This window comes from Equus quagga, chromosome 14 (assembly GCF_021613505.1).
Source record: "Equus quagga isolate Etosha38 chromosome 14, UCLA_HA_Equagga_1.0, whole genome shotgun sequence".
Classification (NCBI taxonomy): domain Eukaryota; kingdom Metazoa; phylum Chordata; class Mammalia; order Perissodactyla; family Equidae; genus Equus; species Equus quagga.
In genome coordinates this window covers 67,681,735-67,703,917 of record NC_060280.1, presented here as the reverse complement: position 1 = coordinate 67,703,917, position 22,183 = coordinate 67,681,735, and positions in this window count along the sequence as shown.

Genomic DNA, 22,183 nt, shown 5'->3' with positions numbered 1-22,183 from the left:
TAATACAGCTTTAAATCACTCAGAGGTTAAAGTAAAAACTAAAAGGGAAATTAAAAAGTATTTTGAACTAAATAATAATGAAAATACAACATATAAAATTTGTGGGATGCAGCCAATGCAGTACTTAAGCAAACATTTACAGTTTTAAATTCTTCTACTAGCTGAGAAGAATGGCTTAAAATCAATCATCTAAGTTTTCACCTTCAAAAGCAAGAAAGAGAGGAGGAAATTAAACTGAAAATAAGGAGAAAGAAGGAAATAATAAAGAGCAGAATCAGTAAAATAGAAAACAAATGATAAAGAAAAATAATGAAATCAAAAGTTGTTTTTTTGGGGAAAATATTAATAAATTTGATAAATTTCCAGCAAGACAGATCAAGAAAAAGAAAAATATCAATTCCAAGTATGTGGAATTATAGAGGGAATATCACCACAGAGTCTACAGAATGTCAAAAGAATGACAAGGGAATATTATGAACAACTTTATGCCAATAAATTTGACCACCTACATGAAATGGACAAATTGTTTGTAAAACACAACCTACAAAAACAGACATAAAATGAGTTAGAAAGTAAAAATAGTCCTATATCTATTGCTTACATTGAATTTGTTGTATAGAACCTCTCTACAAAGGAAATTCCAGGCCCAGATGGTTTCACTAGTGAGTTTATCAAACATTTAGGGAAGAAATACACAAAGTCTCTCAGAAAATGTAGTAAGAAGGAACACTTAACTCTTTAAATGGGTCCAACATAACTGTGAGACCAAAATTTGACAAAGACAAGAAAAGAAAATTATAGTCCAATATCTCTCATAAATATATATACAAAAATCTTTACAAAAATATTCACAAGTTGGATCCAATAGTATGTAAAATGTATCACATGTCCGACTATATAGGTTTTGTTCCATTTCATATTTGTAAATCAGTTATTATAATCCGCTTGATTTACAGAATAAAGAAGAAAATTCATATGATTATCTCAATAAATGCACTAAAAGCATTTAACAAAATTTCACCCATTTATGATAAAAACTCTCAGAAAACTAGGAAAACATGAAACTTTCTCAATCTGATAAAGGGCATTATATGAAACCTATAGCTAAAATCATCCTTACTGGCAAAAGACTGAATATTTTCCCCATAAAATCAAGAAAAAGGCAAGGATGTCTACTTTCACCACTGTTCAGCTTTGTACTGGAGATCATAGTCATTGTGACAAAGCAAGAAAAAGAAATAAAAGACAAATATTGGCAAGGAAGAAGTAAAACAGTATGTTTTCACAGATGATGTGATGGTTTATGTGGATGAAAACCTTACTAGAACTAATAAGTGAATTTAGCAAGGTTGCAGGACACAAGGTAAATATATACATATGAATTATATTTCTACATACTAGCAGCAAATGATTTGAAAAAAATTCCAATTACAACAGTATTATAAATAACAAAATACTTAGAAAAGTTTTTAACAGAAGATATGCAAGAACTGTGCACTGAAAATTATAAAACATTGTTGGATGAGATTAAGGAAGACCTAGATAAATGTAGGGATATACAATATTTATGAATTGGAGGACTCAACATTGATAAGACGTAATTCTTGTCAAATTAACCTGTAGATGTAATGTAATTCCAATCATAATCCTAGAATGCTTTGCTGGTAGCATTTTATAGGTTTATTCTGAAATTTATATGGAAGTTTAAAGGACCAAAATAGAAAAAAGAAAAACAAAGCTGAAGAATTTATAACAGAATACTTTAAGACTATACAGCTACAGTAATCAAGATAGTGTTGCATTGACATAAGGATAGACATATAGATCAATGAAATACAACAGAGATTCTAGCGATAGACTTGCACTCACATAATTAATTGATTTTGGACAGACGTATCAAAGCAATTCTATGGAAAACAGAAACTCTTTCAACAAACGGCACTGAAACAGCTGGACATCTTTATCCAGGAAAAAAAATGAGACTTCTCTCCTGAACTTTATACCGTATTTCAAAAAATTAGGGTTGGATCATAGACCTAAATATAGCAGATAAAACCATAAAATTTTTTTTAAACAAGCATGGGAGAGAATATTTTTGAGACCCAGAGGTAGACAAAGACATCTTAAACAAGACTCAGAAGTCAATAACCATAACAGAAAAAAAATGATAAATTAGTCTTCACTAAAATAAAAAATAAGCTTTGCTCATCAATAAACACTTCTGCTTTTAGCATGGTGGAGTAACAGGAACCAGATTTACTGTTCCATCATCACTGACTAAAACACTGCACAAAATATGTGATACACTGTTTTCCAGATATTAGGCAACAGTTAGGACGAGGCTGTGATCCTTGAGAGAAGGGAAACAAATGAAGTGAGCCTTGCAAATACCTCAGCTTATTGCCTGGAGGCAGTTTCCAGGTCACAGAACAGGGAGAGAGAGGCCAAACCGAGCCGGGTGGTCTCAATGAATTGAGGAGGAAGGGGCTGGAGCTCAGGGAAGCCAGGGTGCTGAACTTGCAGGCAGGGTACCAAAGAGGAGGAAGCGACACAGAAAGAGACAGAGCTCTTTCTGTGATCTGCAGAGGTGTCCCCTGAGTCTTTGACTGGCTATTATCTACAATATGTGAGAGGAAATGACTCAAAGCTGGGGAAACGATGACCAGAAAGGAGTGAGCAAAACAATTTCTGGAACCCACACTGAACTTGGAACTTGTATTCCCACCACCAGAATTGAGAGACCTTAGAATCCATGGGACATTGGGTAGAATGCTGAGAAGGGTGTTGCCTTAGGAGTGGAGCTATCTAGTCTGAAGGCTGCTGTGGACCCACTTTAAAGAAGCTTAAACACGTGGTTTGAGAGGCTCCAACTGATTAAAAGTCACTTAGTGCACCAGAATAAGGTCCAACACTACGAAAATGGACACAATACAATCTAGCACCCAACACATAAAATTTACAACACCCAGCATTTAATAAAAATTTCCAGGGCTGGCCCCGTGGCTGAGTGGTTAAGTTCGCGCGCTCCGCTGCAGGTGGCCCAGTGTTCTGTGGGTTCAAATCCTGGGCGCGGACATGGCACTGCTCATCAAACCACGCTGAGGCGGCGTCCCACATGCCACAACTAGAAGGACCCACAACGAAGAATATACAACTATGTATTGGGGGTCTTTGGGGAGAAAAAGGAAAAAAAAATCTTTAAAAAAAAAATTTCCAAGCATATAACGAATTAGAAAACTATGACCCCTATTAGGAGCTAAATCAACCAATAGAAAAACAAATACAATAAAATTAGCTAATGTATATTAGAAGAGCTATTATAAATATGCTTCATAGGTTCAAGACGGTAGAGGAAAACATGAACATAATGTGGGAGAAATGGATAATATAAAAACACCAAAGTGGAACTTCTAGAGATGGAAATATATATTTGAAGTAAAAAAATACATTGGAAGGGACTAATAGTAGATTAGACACTGCAGAAAAAAGGATCAATGAACTTGATGATCCAAATCCATAAACTATCCAAAATGAAGGATAGAGAGAAAAATACTGGGAAAAAAATGAACAGAGCTTCAATGATATGTGGAACAATGTCCATCAGTCTAATATACATTTAATTGGAGTCTCATAGGGAGAGAAAGGGGGAGAGAGACAGAAAAATAGTGTTTGAAAAATTCGTGGCTAAAATGTTCTCAAATTTGCTAAAAAGTCTAAACCCACAGATCCAAAAAGCTCAACAAACCCAATTAGAATAAAAATAAAGAAAACTACATCAAGGCATGTTATAATCAAATTTCTGAAAACCTGTAATAAGAGAAAATCTCAAAGCAGGCAGAGAAAAAAGACAAATTGTGTACAGAGAACAAAGATAAGAATGGCAGCAGACTTCTCATCGAAAATATGTAAGTCAGGAGACAAGAGAGTGACATCTTTAAAGTACTGCAAGAAAAAACAAATAAATAAAAAAAAAATGCCTGCATCCTAGAATTCTATACCAAGTGAAGTATCTTTTAAAAATGAAGATGAAATGAAGGCTTTTCGGACAAACAGAATATGAAAGAATTCATTGTCAGCAGAACTGCATTGCAAAGAAATTTAAAGGAAAGTCTTAGGCAGAAGGAAAATCATTCTAGATGGAAATTTGGATCTACAAAATGGAATGAAGAGCACTGAAAATAATACATTATAAAGTCTAGAACAGCCACTGAAAATAAAATAAAGAGAAAAGCTGATGTGCCACTTGTGGAGATTAAAAAGAAATCCTCAAAAATCTGATTAATCCCAAAGAAGGCAGAAAAAAGGGACAAAATGAGCACAGAACAAATGGGACTAATAAAAAGCAAATAGCAAGAGGGTAGGTTTGTACCCAGCAATAGTGATAATTACATTAAATCTAAATGGTCTAAACACTCCAGTTAAATGGCAGAGATTGTCAAGTTGGATAAAAAAGCAAGACTCAGCTACATGCTATTTACAAGACATGCACTAAATATAAATACACAGAGAGATCAAAAGTAAAAGAATGGGAAGATATTTGCCATGCAAACTCTAATCAAAAGAAATCTGGGCTGGCTATATTAATATGGGTCAGAGTAGACTTCATAGCAAGGAATATTACCAGGAAGAAAAAGAAACGTTTCATAATGAAAAAGGGATCAAATAACCAATAGGACATAACAATCCTAAATGTTTATACATTTAATAACAGCATTTAAAACTATATAAAGCAAAAACTGATAGACCTGAAAGAAGAAACAGATAAATTCACAATTATAGTCATAGTTTTCAACTCTCCTCTCTCAGCAACTGATAGAACAAATCGAATATCAGTAAGGGTATAGAAAACTTGCACAACAGCAGCAATCAATTTGATCTAGTTGACATCTGTAGAGCATCCCACCCAACAACAGCAAAATACACATTCTTTTCAAGCATACGGGGAAGATTTACCAAGTTAGACACATTCTGGGCCATAAAACCAGTCTCAGTATGTTTAAGAAGTTTGAAATCATACGAAGTATGTTCTCTGACCAAAATGAAATAAAAGTAGAAATCGATAACCAACACATATCTAAAAATCTCCCAAATATTTGAAAATTAGGCAATAGGCTTCCACATAAATCAAATCAAAATGATAATTAGAAAATGTTTGAACTGAATAAAAAATGCACACATACAATGTATCAAAAATTGTGGGATGCACCTAAAACAGTGCTTAGATATAAATATGCAGCATTAAATGCTTATGCTAGAAAAAAATGTCCTCAAATCAATCATCTGAACTTCTACCAAATGAAACTAGAAAAAGAAGAAAAAATTAAATCCAATTAAACTCCATGAAGGAAATAGGAAAGATGAGAGCAGAAATCAGTGAAATAAAAGGAGATAAAAATCCAAGAAACCCAGAGGTTATTCTTTGCAAAGTATTTTGATTGCCTCCTATTCGCTGAGTTGGTGAGGGAGGGATTGTGGCCTTGAGTTAAGGGGGATGGGGGAACACACAACACCTGGTACCAGATGGATGCAACTGATAGGAGTCTATTAGTCACGTATGCTCACAGCCAGGGGAGGAGGACACTGCATGCCATGCGGGGCCATGTAGGGGTTGCACTTGGGAACAGAGTGAATAACCAGGGGCTGTTGGGAGGCAGGGTTTGTGGTACCAAGAAAATGAGGTGCCCCACAGTTCCCAGGATGTGATTGGCATGTTTGAATAATTCCATGGGCTGGCAGGGAAACTGAAACCTGCTATTCAGAAATAAGCAAAAACTGCACCTGGTCCTCTTGATAAAGTGGGTTATTTGGATAGAGGACCTTATCCACAAGAGTAGAGGGGAGGGGAACAGGGGGTAAGGCCAGATGAAGCCCTCCTGACTTCACTAGACGTCAAGGCAGCACATAATATCAGACCTTCATTTTAGGGCTCACACCACAGAAAGATCAATACAATTGATAAAACTCTAGCTTGACTGATCAGGAAAATAGAGGGAAAATGCAAATGACCCATATCAGGAATGAAAGACAGGATGTCCTCACAGATCCTATAGCTATTTAAAAAACCTAAGGGAATATTATAAATGACTATATGCCAATAAACTTGGCAACTTCAATGAAATGGACGTATTCCTTGAAACATGAACTACAAAGGTCACACAATAAGAAATAACTCAAATATCCCTGTATCTATTAAATAAATTGAAGTCATAGTTTTAAAAAAAACCTTCTTATAAAGAAAACTCCAGGACCAGATGGCTTCACTAGTGAATTCAACTCTTTGGTATGCTGTAAATGTTTTACACCTGCCTCTCCAGAGCAGGAAAAAATGCCCCTGGGCTGTAGTATTTGCCAATGTGACATTACCAATGTGACATCACTGATCATGGAGCTATACAGATAAGATAGTCATAAATATCCTCAAGAACACTGATATTAATAAAATGTAGCAAAGATATTTAAGAAGTGATGAGTACTTATTCAGTATTTATTACCTTTGTTTTAAGTGAAATTTATTTAATTTTTAATAACGGCTGAGTTTGACAACTGGTTCACAAAATTCTTAAAAATTTAACAATAGATTGTTTGTTTGTTTGTTTGTTTTTAAAGATTGGCACCTGAACTAACGTCTCTTGCCAATCCTCTTTTTTTTTTTCTTCTGCTTTTTCTCCCCAAACCCACCCAGTACATAGCTGTATATTTTAGTTGTGGGTCCTTCTAGTTGTGGCATGTGGGATGCTGTCTCAGCATGGCCTGACGAGCGGCGCCATGTCTGCGCCCAGGATCCCAACCAGTGAAACCCTGGGCCGCTGAATGGGAGCGTGAGAACTTAACCACTCTGCCACGGGGCCAGCCCCCAACAATAGACTCTTATAAGTCAGTACAAGCCAGTTCGGGTAGACCAGTGATTCCACTAAACATTTAAGGAAAAAACAACAGCAATTCTACAAAAACCGTTGCAGAAAATAGAAGAGGAGGGAATATTTCCAAACTTATTTTAGGAGGTCAGCATTACCTAGATACCCAAACCAAAGACATTATAAGGGGAAAAAAGAAAGGTGCCAAAGCTACAAACCACCATCCCACAAGAACACAGATACAGACCGGGGCCGGCCTGGTGGGGCAGCAGTTAAGTGCACATGTTCTGCTTCGGCGGCCCGGGGTTCGCCAGTTTGGATCCCAGGTGCGGACATGGCACCGCTTGCCAAGTCATGCTGTGGCAGGCGTCCCACATATAAATTAGAGGAAGATGGGCACGAATGTTAGCTCAGGGCCAGCCTTCCTCAGCAAAAAGAGGAGGATTGGCAGCAGATGTTAGCTCAGGGTTAATCTTCCTCAAAAAAAAAAAAAAAAACCAGAACACAGATACAGAAATACTTAAAATTTTAGCGAAGAAAATTCAGCAGTATATAAAAAGGATAATAAACCATAGCCAAAAATAGCCTTTATCCCAGGAATTCAAGGTTGTTTTAATATGCAAAAGTCATCCTATACTTATCATATGTGGTAGGTAGAATATCCATTTTCTAATCCCAGAGCCTGAGAATGTGCCGCTTTACGTAGCAGACGAGATTTTGCAGATGTGAGTAAGTTAAGGATTTTGAGATGAGGAGATTCTGAATTATGTGGCTGGATCCAGTGTAACCACAAGGGTTCTTAACGTGGAAGAGAGAAACCGGCAAGTCAGAGTCAGAGAAGGAGGTGTGATGATGCAGGCAGAGATCCAAGGGATGCCGTTGCTGGCACTGAAGATGGAAAGAGGCCATGACGCAAGGAATGTGGGGAGCTGCTAGAAGCTGGAAAAGGCAAGAAAATGGACTCTCTCCTGGAGCATCCAGAAGAAATGCAGTCCTGTTGACATCTTGACTTTAGCCCGGGGAGACCCATTTTGGACTTCAGACCTCCAGAATGGTAAGATAATCAATTTGTTTGTTTTTAAGCCACTAAATTTGTTACAACAGCAATAGGAAACTAAATAGGAAGCCAACGCATCATGTAAAAAGTCTTAAAAGAAAAAAATATGATCATGTCAATTGATGCAGAGGAAGTTTTTGACAAAATTCAACATAGATTCATGATAAAATCTTGGCAAACTAGCAACAGAAGGGAACTTACATAACCTGGAAAATGGACATCTACAAAAACCCTACAGCTAACGTCATACTTACTGGTGAGAGACTCAATGTTTTCCCTCTCAGATCAGGAACAAGGCAAGGAAGTCTGTTCTAACTGTATTCCCGCCTAGTTTTATTGGGATACGATTGACATACAACATTGTTTTAGTTTAAGGTGTACCACATAATGATTTGATAAATGTATATATTGCAAAATGATCACCACAATGTTTAATTAACATCCATCACCTCACATTGTTATAACTTTTTTCTTGTGATAAGAACTTTTAAGATTATTTTTAGCAGTTTTCAAATATGCAGTACAGTATTATCAAGTATAGTCACCAAGCCGTACATCACACTCCCAATTTATTCATACTGTAGCTGGAAGTTTGTACCTTTTGACTACCTTCACCCATTTCCCCCATCCCCAACCCCCTGTTATAACTATTTCTGTTCAACAGTGTACTGGAGGTCCTAGCCAATGCAATAATACCAAAAAAAAAAAAAAAAGGAAGAAATAAAAGGCATGTTGTTTTGAAGGGAAGATTCAAAATTTTTTAAATTTATAGCCAACATGATTGTCTATCTGGAAAATCTTAAGAAATCTACAAAAAAGCTAAGGTACTAGAACTAATATGTGAGTTTAACGTTGCAGAATACAAGTTCAATATACAAAAATTATTTGTATTTCTATATACTAGAAACTAACAACTGGGAATTTATATTAAAAATAACATTTACAATAGCATAAAAATGTGAAATATTTAGGGACAAATTAGCAAAACTTATACAGTACATTGAAAACCACAAAATGCTGCTGGGAGAAATTAAAGAAAATCTAAAGAAACAGAGATATGCCATGTTCATGGACCAGAAGACGTGACATTGTTAAGATGTCAATTCTCCCCAAAGTGATCTACAGATTTACTGTACTGCCAGTCAAAAGCTCAGCAAGCTTTTTGAGAAATTGCCAAGCTGATTCTAAAATTCATATAGAAATGCTAAGGGCTACAACAGCTAAAAAAGTTCTGAAAAACAAGGAAGAAATTTGGAGGAATTACTACCTGGTTTCAAGACTTACAATAAAATTACAGTAATTAAGTCAGTATATTATGGTATGGAATAGACATTTAGATCAGTAAAACAGAATAGAGAGTTCAGAAATAGAGTTATACCTACATGGTTAATTGATTTTTCACAGAAGTGCCAAGGTAATTCAGTGGAGGAAATTAACAGTCTTTTCAACAATTGGTGCTGAAACAATTGGATGTCTAAATAATAATAACAACAAAAGACCCTTGTCTTGTACCATAAAAAAACAATTAACTTGAAATGGTGCGTTAAAGACCTAAAATCTTTGTGACCTGGGTTAGCCAAGATTTTTTAGATAAGACACAGAAAGAAAGCATGACCCCCTACAAGAAAAAAAAAATCAATATATTGGACTTCATCAAAATGAAAACCTTTTGCTTTTTAAAAGAAATAGCTAAGAAAATGAAAAGACAAGCCACAATGGGATAGAAAATATTTGCAAAACATGTATCTAACCTATCCTATAGCACTTGGATCCAGAATATTAAAAAACCACTCTTCCCACTCAAGAAGAAGACAAATAACCCGATTAAAAACTGGGCAAAAGATTTGGAGAGACATTTCGCCAATAAATGTAAACAATTGGCAAATAAGCACATGAAAAGAAGCTCAGCATCATTAGTCACTAGATAAACACAAATTAAAATCACACTGAGACAGCACTATGCAACCACTAGAATGCCTAAGATTTATAAAGGCTGATTATACAGTGTGTTCGCGGAAGAGGAGCAACTGGAAGTCCTGTGAGTTGGTGGGAATGCAAAATGGCATAGCCACTTTAGAAAACTGTTCGATAGTTGCTTATAGAGTTACACATATTATATGACCCGAAAAACTGCTCCTAGCCATTTACCCAGGGGAAATAAAAATAAACACACAAAGATGTTTACATAAATATTCGTAACAGCTTTATCTATATTAGCTGCAAATGGAAATATGCAAATGTTCATCAAGTGGCAAATGGATAAATAAATTGTGGGAGATTCATACAATGGAATACTATTCATCAATAATAGGGAACAGCTTATACAGGCAACGACATGGATGAATCTCCACGTTATGCTAAGTGAGAGAAGCCAGATGTAAAAGATTACATACCGCAAGATTCTATTCATACCAAATTCCAGAAAAGCAAACTGTAGTTCCAGAAAGCAGATCAGTGATTTCCAGGAGCTGGGGGTGTGGAATTCAAAACAGAGGAGCACAAGGGAACTTTGTGCAGTGATGGAAATGTTCTATATAATGCTTTTTATGGTGGTTACATGACTGTACACATTTGTCAAAAACCCATTGAACTGTACCCTTAAAATTGGTGGATCTTATGTAAATTGTGCCTTAGTAAATCTGATAAAAGGATATCATTAAGAAAATTAATAGGCAGGCCACAGATTTGGAGAAAATATTCAGAAAACATGTATCTGACAGAGAACTTGTTACCAGAATATATAAAGAACTCCTATGATTCAATAACAAAAAGAGAAGCAACTGCATTAAAAGTGGGCAAAAGACTTGAACAGACACTTCATGGAAGAAGACAAGAGCATGCCAATAAGCACATGAAACATTGCTGCCATCATTAGTCAATACAGCAATGCGAATTACGACCACTGCACACTGGCTACACTGACTAGAAGGACTAAATTTTAAAAGCCTGACAACAATAAAATGTTGACAAGACTGTAGAGCAACTGGAATACACACTCGACTGGTGGGAATGCAAAACTGTGTGATGACTCAGGAAAAAGTTTTGACAGGTTCTGATAAAGTTAAGCCTGCCCCTACTCTTTGACTAGCTGATTCCACTCCTAGGTATTTATCCAAGAGAAATGAAAACCTATGTCCACGGAAACAAATGTTCATGGAAGCTTTATTTACAATAGTCATTTGCCACCAACAGCCCAAATGCTCATCAACAGGAGAAGAATCACTGGACAGATTCTGACACATTCACTCTCTGGAACACTAGTCAGCAGTTTAAAAGAAACTACTTACATAAGCACCAGGATAGACGGATCTCAACAGCAACTTGCTGAGAGAAAGAAGCAAGACGCTCAAGAGGACGTATTGTGTTGTGCGTGAAGTTCTAGAGAAAGCAAAACAAATCCACAGTTAGAAATTCGATGAGTTTGGGATGGAGGTGGGTGATGGGATGGACTGCAAAGGAACATGAGAGAATTTTCTGGTGAGATAGTAATTTACTGTACTATAATAGAGATGTGGGTAACTTGGATCAAAACATTTATCAACATTATACAGCTAATATTTGTACATTTTCAAGTACGTAAATTTTCCTAAAAAATAGTAATGTCAAGGAATAATCCAAATTGAGTGGGTGAAAATCTAGTGAAAGGAGTACGGCGCAGCGTGATTATTGTTGAAGCCCGGTGATGGGTACATCAGGGTTTAAATTATCCTATTATGTTTACTTTGTGTATTTTTGAAGTTTTCTGTAATAAAAAGTGAAATAAAATAAAAGGAAAGAAAAGGATAATTATACCTCACGGAGCTGTTTGCTTTCATGAGAGACAATGTTGGGGAGAGGGTTTTGCAGGCTGGGAGGTACATTTTGACGTGCGCTTTCTCCATTTGATCCGCCCCCTTCTTCCTGTCACTCGCTCACTCTAGTTCTCGCTCTGTCGCCTTCTCGCTCTGCCTCATCCTTCCTGCAGCTCTCTTTTCATTCTCCTTCCCACCTGACTGGCGAGCCCCCTTCCCTCCCGGCTCCATCGTCCTTTCTGCTCAGTGCCTCTGGTGGCTGAGGTCTGAGTCAGGGTGTTATCTTTTTTTTTTTTTTTAACCATTTCTTTCTTTCTTTCTTTCTTTTTTAAATTGAGGTTACACTGGTTTATAAGGTTATATAGATTTCAGGTGTACATCATTATATTTCGACTTCTGTATAGACTGCGTTGTGTTCACCCCCAATACTCTAGCTGCCATCCCTCACTGTACCTTTCACCCTCCCCCACCCCCTCCCCCTCTGGTAACCGCCAAATTTCCGACAAAGGAGCCAAGAACATACAATGGAGAAAGGAAAGTCTCTTCAATAAATGGTGCTGGAAAAACTGGACAGCCACATGCAAAAGAATGAAAGTAGAGCATTATCTCATACCATACACAAAGATGAACTCAAAATGGATTACAGACTTCAAATGTAAGACGTGAAACCATAAAACTCCTAGAAGAAAACAAGCAGTACGTCCTTTGACATTGGTCTTGGCAGCATCTTTTCAAATATCATCTCTCCTCAAGGCAAGGCAAGGAAAGGCAAACAAAAGAAAAATAAACAAATAGGACTACCTCAAACTAAAAGCTTCTGCATGGCAAAGGAAACCATCAACAAAACAAAAAGACAACCCACTAACTGGGAGAAAATATTTGCAATTCATATATCTGATAAGAGGTTAACATCCAAAATATATAAAGAACTCATACAACTCAACAACAAAAAAATGAATAACCCAATCAAAAAATGGGTAGAAGATATGAACAGATTGACTTTTATTTTTTATTTCTCCCCAAAGCCCCAGTACATAGTTTTATATCCTAGTTGTAGGTCATTCTAGTTCTTCTATGTGGGATGCCACCACAGCATGGCTTGACAAGTGGTGCATAAGTCCGTGCCCAGGATCCGAACCAGTGAACCCCAGCCCCTGGGGTGGAGCTTGTGAACTTAACCACTATGCCACTGGGCTGGCCCCCTAGAGACTTACTTTTAAAGAAGATATACAGATGGCCAACAGGCACATGAAAAGATGTTCAACATCACTAATGATTAGGGAAATGCAAATCAAAAACTAGGGTGTCATCTTGAAGCTGTGGCTGCACGTAAGCACCCTGCTTTGGGGAGGTTATGGAAGGCACGGCTTCACATCTCTCTCCTCCTCTCTTGCTCCCCCAGCTCTGCTCCCTGATGTTGCCTGCGGGAGGAGGCAGTCTGCTCCTCTGCATTGCCGTCTAAGTGTCAGCACTGTAACAGGCTGGACAGGCTGCCTTTGCTCTGACATGTCTCCTCTACCTGGCTTCCCTGAAAACTGTCAGATTCGAGGGAAATTTGAGCTGACTTCCCAGCCCTGCAGCCTGGCCCCCGTCCTTTCTGGAGCCACCCTGCCCCACCCTGCCTTCTGCTGGGGTAACTGCCTCACAGTTGCTGTTGGCATCTCAGCCGTTGTACCCTGATTTGTTGTCGGCTGAGCACCTGGCACTGCTCCGGAAACCTTGGGCAGGACCCACAAGATGCCTACAGTCTGCTCTCTCTCTTGTTCTGTTTCAAACATCTATTTTCTCAACAGGTATTTATCCTGCACCCACTGTGTGCTGGGCACCATGTAAGACACTGTGGCCTGGACTCACGGCCTGGTGATGGAAGTGGAGTAACAGATGGTTACAGTGCAGTGTGACCAGGGCAGCTACTAAGGCACTAGGAGGAGCTGGGAGGGCACAGGGAGGGGTCACTCAGCCTGGATTGGGGTGAGGGGGTGATGCTTGGTGGAAACGCCAAAGAAGCTAAGACCCAAGGTGGGTGGAGTGGCAAAGGAGAAGCATGTGAAACAGCCCCGGGGTGAGTGCTCATTGGCGGGGCCTCTGGGAACTGCAGGAGGTTCAGTCTGGTTAGACTCTGGGTGTGAGGGGGTGGGTCTACCCAGCAGATCAGGCCTGGAGAGCCCAAGAGCTCCCCTGCCAGAAGCTGCCATGCCCAGCCTCCCTGTGCACCCCTCCCCCAGGGGGGATCAGGGCGACCCCAAGGTGGGCGGGGCCGGCCTCCTCTGGGCTGCACAGGGTTTGGGTAGGATGGCGCCCAGCTGGTGCCTGAGTGCCCCTCTCGGTTTCCTTCTTCCTCCCCCACCGGTCCTCCCTCCCCAGAGCCCGCAGGCTGGGCAGTGACTCAGGCGGAGCTGGCTTGTCTCCTTCATGTGACTCACGCCTTCTGCCTCGGTGGGGTTAGGCAGCCTGCTCTGACCCTTTTGCCTTTCAGGGAGGGCTCTGGCTCTGGCTCTGGTTGTGGTTGTGGTTGTGGCTCTGGGGCTGGGGCTGGGGCTGGGGCTGGGTCTGGCTCTGGCTCTGGCTCTGGCTCTGGTTCTGGTTCTGACTCTTGGTCTGGGTCTGGCTCTGGTTCAGGTTCTGGGCCCGGCTGTGCCCACGGGTGAGGCCATACCCAGGGAGTCCGGCCTCGGCAGGGCCGGGAGAGCAGATTCTGACCTCACAGCCCTCTCCTGGGGAGGGACCTCCCATCTCTGAGCCAGGCTGGGGGCAGGGGTGGCCATGGGGTGATGAGACAGGCTGTGGAAGAACTTTCCAGGAGCCAAGACTGGAAAAACATGGAAGATGTGGAAAGAATTTTTAGAGACATCGAAAGGTAGCTGTCAGACTCTAAAATCAGTTAGCATGCTCTGCTCAGAAGGAAAAAATGACCAGCATAGTTTAAGGGATTAGAAGGAGGGTTCTGGAGTTACGTTATGCGGAGTTCAAAACCCAGTTCTGCTACTTATTAACCTTGTGACCTTGGGCAAGTTCCTTAACCTCTCAGGGTCTGTTTCCTCCCTTGTAACGTGGGGAGAACGGCAGTACCCACCTTGTAAGATTACGGGAGGACTGAGGGAGGTAATCCTTGTGACGTTTAGCGTAGTGCCTGGTGCGTGCTAAATGCTTAATGCATAATGACAATAATGCTATTTATTGTTACTGTTCTGTCCAATGGACAGGTGACATACCACCCACAGGGACCTACTCCTTCACTGGGATTTACTCCTTCCATCCCCGGGGATGAGAGAGTGAGGGGGGTGCCCTCCACCACCCTCATTTAGTGGGAGAAATGTTCAGGTTTGGGAGCCGGGATACCCGGCTTCACTGATGAACAGTTGAGTGACTGAGGACAGGTTGCTCAACTTTTCAGTCTTAATTTCCTCATCAGTAGGATGGGGATAATGTTATCTCACTGATTGCTGGTGAAGTTCGGATGGCATGGATGGACGGCACAGGGCTGAGTTCCAGCTCTGCTGTGCGACTTTGGGGAAGTTGCTTCTCCTCTCTGGGCCTCTGTTTCCTGTTTCCTTACCTGTACCATGTACCATGTACCAGGGAGAATTGGGGGATTAGGGATGATTTATGTAATGTGCTTGGTAGACAATATGCCTTCAATAAAATGTAGTAGCTGGCATTGCTATTCTGCTGACGAAGAGGAGGAAGGAGGGGTCTGAGAGGGAACAGGCCAGGTCTGCGTGCTCCTTGGGAGAGACAGCTACCTCCTGCAGCCTCAGGGTAAGAAGCACATCTCATTTTCCTTGATGTCTCCCTGAGATATGAGCACTGCCTGAACCGGGCAGGTTCACGTTCAGTCTGAGTGGAAGGGACGTGGAAGGAAGGGCCTTCAGAGGTCTCAGGAGCAAGCCCAGAGCCCGGGCTTCTCCCGGTCATGCCCCCTCTCTGCTCCGTGGGGCTCAAGCTGCTTGCCCTCATAACCTCCGGGCCTCCCCACGGGCTGGGCAGGGGAGTGCTGCCCGGCCCCCCGCCACACCTGTTCAGTCTGTTCTCAGTGTTTTTTCCTTCCTCCTGTCTTCCACAGTCTGGCGAAATCAGTTTCTAGATTGCAAACAGCAAGGAGGAAACCTAGAGGTCATCCAGTCCATTTCCTATCCCAAGGCAGGTCTGCAAATCACGCCCCCCAAAGGCTTCTAAAGGAGGAGGTGTTGTGTCTGGCGGGGCACACACCTGCTGTCTAACTTCAGTCAGTCCTCTAGCTGCGCTGTTAGCCTGTTTCCTTGGATTTTCTCCTCTAGAGAGGTGGAGAGAAACTGGTCAAATAACCCTCTTAAGCCACCCCTTCTCCTGGCTAAAGAATCCTGCTGCCTTTAGCCTTTTCCTCTCAGGTTCTGTTTCCGAGTCTTATGATTCTCACTGCCCTTCTCCGTATTTTAGGATGCAAGCCTCTAATCATAGAATTCTAGAGCTGGAAGGTGCCTTGGTGGAGGAGAGCCAAGAGCAGAGGGTGGCCTTGCCCCACCCAGCTGCAGCAATGGGAAGGGAGCCCAGCCCACTCCCCTCCCCATGTCCCATCCCTCCTCTAACAGAGTAAAGAAAGTGATGGAGTCAACAGAAGCATGTTGGGCCATTCTCTGAGCTGGGCCTGTCCAGGCCTTTTCCCCATCGCCGCTTCCTTGATCCCTCAACAGCCTGCCAGGGAACTATGTTTAGCCTCCTTTTGTAGGCAAGGAACCTGGCTCAGAGAGATTAAGTAACTTGCCCAAATTCACACAGCAACTGAGTCCTAGGGCTCCTCCACTCACCCCACCCCCCACCGCCTGATACTGTCACCCCAATCCAGGGGCACCCACAGAGCCAGTTCCACTCTCTCACCGAAAAAGTCTGGCAGAGCTCCGGGGAGGCCAGAGCCGGGCTGCAGCAGGAATCGGTCAGGATTCTGCACAGAAACAGAACCAAAAGGGTGTATGTTTATACCCAGAGATTTGTTTCAAGGAATTGGCTCATGCAGTTGTGGGGGCTGGTAAGGCAACATCTGGAGGGCAGGCTGGCAGGAACTCGGGCTGGAGAGGATGGTACAGAGTCGAGGCCAAATTTCTTCTGCTCTGGGAAACGTCAGTTCTTACTCTTAAGGCCTTTCAACTCATTTGATGAGGCCCAACCGCATTATAGAGGGTAATCTCCTTCACTCAGAGTCAACTGGCTGTAATGTTAACCACATCTACAAAATAACTTCGCAGCAACACCTGGATTACTGCTTGATTAAATGACTGAGTATTAGAGCTCAGCAGAGCTGACACACAAAGCTAATATGTCACACCCTCCTTTATGGGTGTTAATGGGGAGCCTTGGGGAGAAGTCAGCCTGATCAGGTGGCATTTTGCCTGGAGTCCTAGGCAAGTGTTGGGAAGGTGCCAAGCCAGGGACTTGGGGATGGCAGAGCCCTCTGTGGGCCTCCCCCTTACAAAGCATCGTAGGTCAGTGTTATCCCGTCAGATCCGGACCTGACCCCCTTCCTCTGGGGAGGCCTGGCCTTGCTTCTGCTCCCTTGAGAGCTACAGGTAAGATTCAGTGTCTTTTGGGGGCAGAAGTCTTGGAAGGAGCAAAGGGCAGTGCCCGCAGCGGGAGTAAGAGGACTGTTACTTGAATCTGGGGGGACCCAGTCCCTTAGGGGTAGGGACTGCACCTTATTTTCTCTGTGCCCCAGAGCTGGGACCACGGCCCACTGGAGATGTGCTACCAATATTTTTTCCTTTCTCTTCCATCGCCCTCCCAGGGAGGGGCCGGAAACATTCTAGGAGGTGGAAATCGGTCCTTTTTAAAAAGTTCTTCCAAGAAGGGAATTCATAGTAGCAGAAACAGTACTGCTCAATCTAGAGAGTTCTTCTTAATATGTAATCAAAACCCCTCCAATTTCAGCATAAACTCTGTAGTATTTGGATAGCAGAAATGAGAAAATTCCGCTTCAGAAATCTTATTATTGCCATAAAGTTTTGAACCACCACAGCCTTCTTGCTGCTGTCTCTGACTGGAGGCACTCCCAAAGGACCGAGACGCCAAGGAGTCAACCGAACCATGCAAGCACTAAGACTGGAAGAGCCCTCCCCTCCAGAGAGGGTTGCTCCTTATCAAGTCCTTTGCAGGGCCAGATGCTCAGTTCCTCAACTCCAACTCCATCATTTATAGAGTGTTTAAGTTAGACTCAAAGAACTTCCTGCAGCGAATAGTCCTAAAGCTTGAGACTGAATGGCTGAGAGAGATCGTGAAATCTTTTTCCTTTCAGATCTTTTAGAAGCCGTTCTAGATACAGTCTTGCTCAGAGGCAGGGAGTGGACCAGCTAACTGCTCCCTCCCAACCCTGGGATTCCAAGGAAACCAGGGGAGTTTCTCCTTTTTCATCGGAAGGTGGTTGGTGAGGGCTTCAGGTGTGCCAGGCCTCAGCAGTGGGGGGTGAGGCGGCTCCACCCGCTGAATCAAGGGCATCTTCCAGGAGGGGACTGGCTTTGAGATGCCTCGTGAAAGAAGCCTGGGAGGACGCTTGGGGTTGACTGATAGATGCGTATGGGAGGAAGGCACCCCATGGGGGCTGGCTGGCAGGGTATGCCTAGTCTGAAGAAGCAGAATTCACTCCTGCTTCCTAAGAGTCCTTTTCTAGAAGCCACATCTGCCAGCTCTTCTTACCTGCTAAACCTTGCGAGGGATGGGGTGTTGCTGGCAGCCAGTCAAATCCCAGCTTCCCCCGGCATAGGGGGAAATGTTGCAACAGGAAGGCTTTAAGCTAGACCAGAGGGAGAACTGGATAAGATGGGAGATGAGTGACTGAGGAGGTTCAAAGGATCCCGTTCTTTCAAGTCCTTTAAAAATGAAGCGGTTCTTCTGCTTCCAGGACCCCTCAGCCACAGTGGTGGATATGACAGCCTTTGGGGGCTTTTTGCCAGTTTGCACGTGACACGTAGGCTCTGTGGGCCGCCAGGAAATGCCCTTTTGTGGAACCTGTGCAACTGGATTTGGGGTTGGAGAGGGGCTGGACCCCAGCAGACGGGGTTGAGGGTAGCTAGCCCCTTTGATGGACATGGACGGCAGAGCTGGAGTGAGGAGTTGGGGTGAGCTCTGGGGCCGATCACTTTCCCATGAATGGTTCTCAGGGCCACCCTAGACCTCAGTGCTCTGCAGGGTAGGAATCCTTTCCTCTTTAGTTCAGCCCCAGGGCTGGTGGGCTCAGGGTAGTGGTGCGAGGGCTGGAGTCAGTCCTGGAAGGAGAGTTGTTTCTTTAGCTTCTTCCCCTGAGGTCATTTCAGCCCTTGGATCCTGGGGATCCCCTGGAAAGTCTACTGTGCACCAGGCATTTCGAAGGAGCAGCCGCCCATGGGAGGGATGAGTCTGGGGCCCCTGTCCAGGAGGATCAAAAGACCAGTCAACCAGCATCAACTGTGAATTCAACCGAATAAACACCTGCTGAGTCAAATCAAATGTTGCCTCTGTCTGGCCAGGGAGGATGCTTCTGTGCACAGGAAGTGAGCCACGCTCGGCCGGGCTGGAGAGACAGGTCTCTCTCAGCACATCCTGGGCTCTCCCTCCTCTGGGCACCCCATGCCCCTCTCACATATTTCTCTCATTTATTGCTCACGCCAAATTCAAAGGATTGCCTCACTGTCTGTTTTCTGACTGGACCGTGAGCTCCCAATGGCACGATCTGGGACTTGTTCCTGTCTGTGGGATCTGCCCCTTGTTTGGAGCCTGGCACTTGAAAGGATGCTCGAGAAATCTGTGTGAATGAATGCATAATCAATAACATCGGGTGGTCTGAGCTAAATGCCTGAGTAGGACAGACAGGGATGTTACAGGGGTTCAGAGGAGGGAGCGATCGCTGTGTGCTGGGTCAGAGGGAAAGCCTTGTGGAAGAGGTAAATCCGCCTTGTCTTCCATTGCCTTGAGATCCCTTGAACCTGCTCTCTTTCCTCAGCACAACCGAGAGTGGCATTCTCCAGTATCTGTCTTTCTAGTCTCCCTCCTACAATCTATTCATCCACCTCAACCACCCACCATCCTCCATGACGTGCCAGAGCTGGCTCACACGGGCTCAGGAGCGCCGATCATGTGCATCTCTTCCCAGCACACCTTGCGTTGGTAGCTTGAAACTGGCCAGGGTGGGAGAAATTGACAAACACTACAAACCAGTGCTTTCACCCTTGAAGAGCCAGTTGCTGAACTTTTATCAGCACCCTTACCTACCTACTACCTGTCTGTCTCCTCCCTTCCTTTCTCTTCCTTCCTCTTCTCTCTCTCCTTCCCACCTATCTTCCTTCCTCCCTCCCTTCCTCCCTTTTCCCCTTCCTTTTTAATAATTATTTTATCCAGTTTACCAGCTACCTACCCATCCATTCATCCATCATCCCTTCACCCACTCACCCATCATCCACGCATCTTTTACCCATTCATTCATCCATTTTTCCATTTGGATCCATCTAACTTTTATTTCTTGCACACATCTACCCACTCATCCATCCATCTGTCCATCCACAAAGGTTTTCTGAGCATCTGCTCTGTGTTGGCCTATTCCCAAGGCTCAGAATCTTTCCCCAGACTTCCAGAAGACAGGTGCGTGAACTCCAGGGACTAGCAGAGGCCTCCCAGTGCAGCTGGCTCAGCCAGCATTGAGGTTGGATCCATAACCAGAAGCCCTCGGTTTTCCTCCTCTGCTTCTTCTTGCCCTCCCTGTTCTTTTCTCCTCATCACCTGTTCTCACAGGGTTTGGGAGACTCTATCAGGGGAAGAGGGAGGGGCATGTCCCCATCCTGCGGACCAGGACAGGACTTCTCTTTCTCTCCCTCTTTCTCTGTGATTTGGGCAACAGCCCGATGGGATTGGGCTTGACTTTTTGAGGAAAGTTTCCCCTTGACAGGAGCTCAGAAGGCCTCATGAGCTCTTAGCCAACTTACCCGTGAGTTCAAACAAGAGGGGGCTCCTGTGGGGCCTGCGAACAGAGACATCAGGTAAGAGGGAGTCCCCATCAGGAAACCAGCACTCTCCACCCACACCTCCTCTTAAAACTCTGGCTGCTTTGTGAACCGCTTGTCTCTGCTCTTGTTCCCAGGGGCTGTTATTGCAAGGGATTAGCTGTTCAGCCTGGTGAGCCAAAGGGGCGGGGGCTCCCGGGGCCTGACCTGGATTCAGGGGGAGGAAGGGAAACCCACTCCCCTACACGCAGCCCAGAACCTGCTGCCCGAGCCACACCCACCTTCCGCTCTGCCCTGTCCAGCCCAGGCTGGGAGAGGCACAGCCCTTTACTCGATGGGAGTGTTGGGTTCCCAGGACCATGGCAGTGGGTTGCAGCCCAGAAGTGACAAGGTGGTATGTCCTGGCGAGAGCTGAGGGTCCCCAGTGTTCCTGCAGGTGGTCAGGGAGAGGGAGCGGCTGGAGTAGTGGTTCTCACTTTTCTCCCTGAGGTGTCTATTTTATGATAGTCGTACTCAGAGAGCTCACTTCTAGATTACCTGAGTTCCACACCTCACTGGCCTCTCTTTGGAGGGTATTGCCTGTGGCCGGGCCCAGAGAGGGTGGGCAAGTTTTTTCTGAGTCACACAGCAAACCTACAATGGAGACATATGAAAGTCAAGTGTCTGGGCACTGAGGATCCAGCCACCTGGCCGGGCATTGCTTGCATTCCCTCATTACTATTTCTCTGTCCTTCAGATCCAGGCAGGTTCTGACCTGCTCTGATAGTGATCATGTAAGGTCTGTCTGCGTCGTGTCAGAGTCGCTGGGACAGGCGTGATGTTCAGAAGCCATCTTTCGCTGACATAATTCAGGGACACCTTAGCTGAAGAAGGAACTTTTGCATCTCAGAGGCCTTGGGTTTAAATCTCAGCTCTGCCACTTGACTCAGGCCTGTGAGTTATCTTCTTGGAGCTTCAGTTTCTCATCTATTGAATAGGGGTAATTGAATAGGTTGTCGTGAGGAGTAGGTGAGCTCATATACGAATGTACCTAGGACAGTGCCTGGAAGTTGGCAAGTAGGGTTCAGTGATAAGAATCAATAATAGGATTCAGTAATAAATAATCAGTAGCCACTTCACTCCAAATCCTAAAATCCAAATCAGATGGAGCCCATCCTTCCCCTTAAGGTGAGAAGCAACTCCCCTGACCCAGGGTAAGGGATCTCTCCTCGGAAACCCAGGCCCACAAATTATGAGGCTATTTGGCTTGTGTGACACAATTAATGGCACTCTGTCCGGTGGGCCTCTGTGGATACCTCACCATCGGGCCCCAGGGGCAGCCGGGCTCAGTGAAGCCAACCCACCTGTGAGGACAGAGGCTTCCCACCATGAGAGAAAAGTGCGTCAGAAGGAAGCAGTCCAACTGGTTGCTGAGCTGTGGAAAACAATTAAACTGGGGGAGAGAAAAAACACTTCTTTAAAAAATCAGGTTGGGTTTTAAGGTGCAGGGCGTGGCCCCTGTGTAATGAGCTGCTCTGCTGGCTCGCCGGCTTCTCCCCAGCCCAG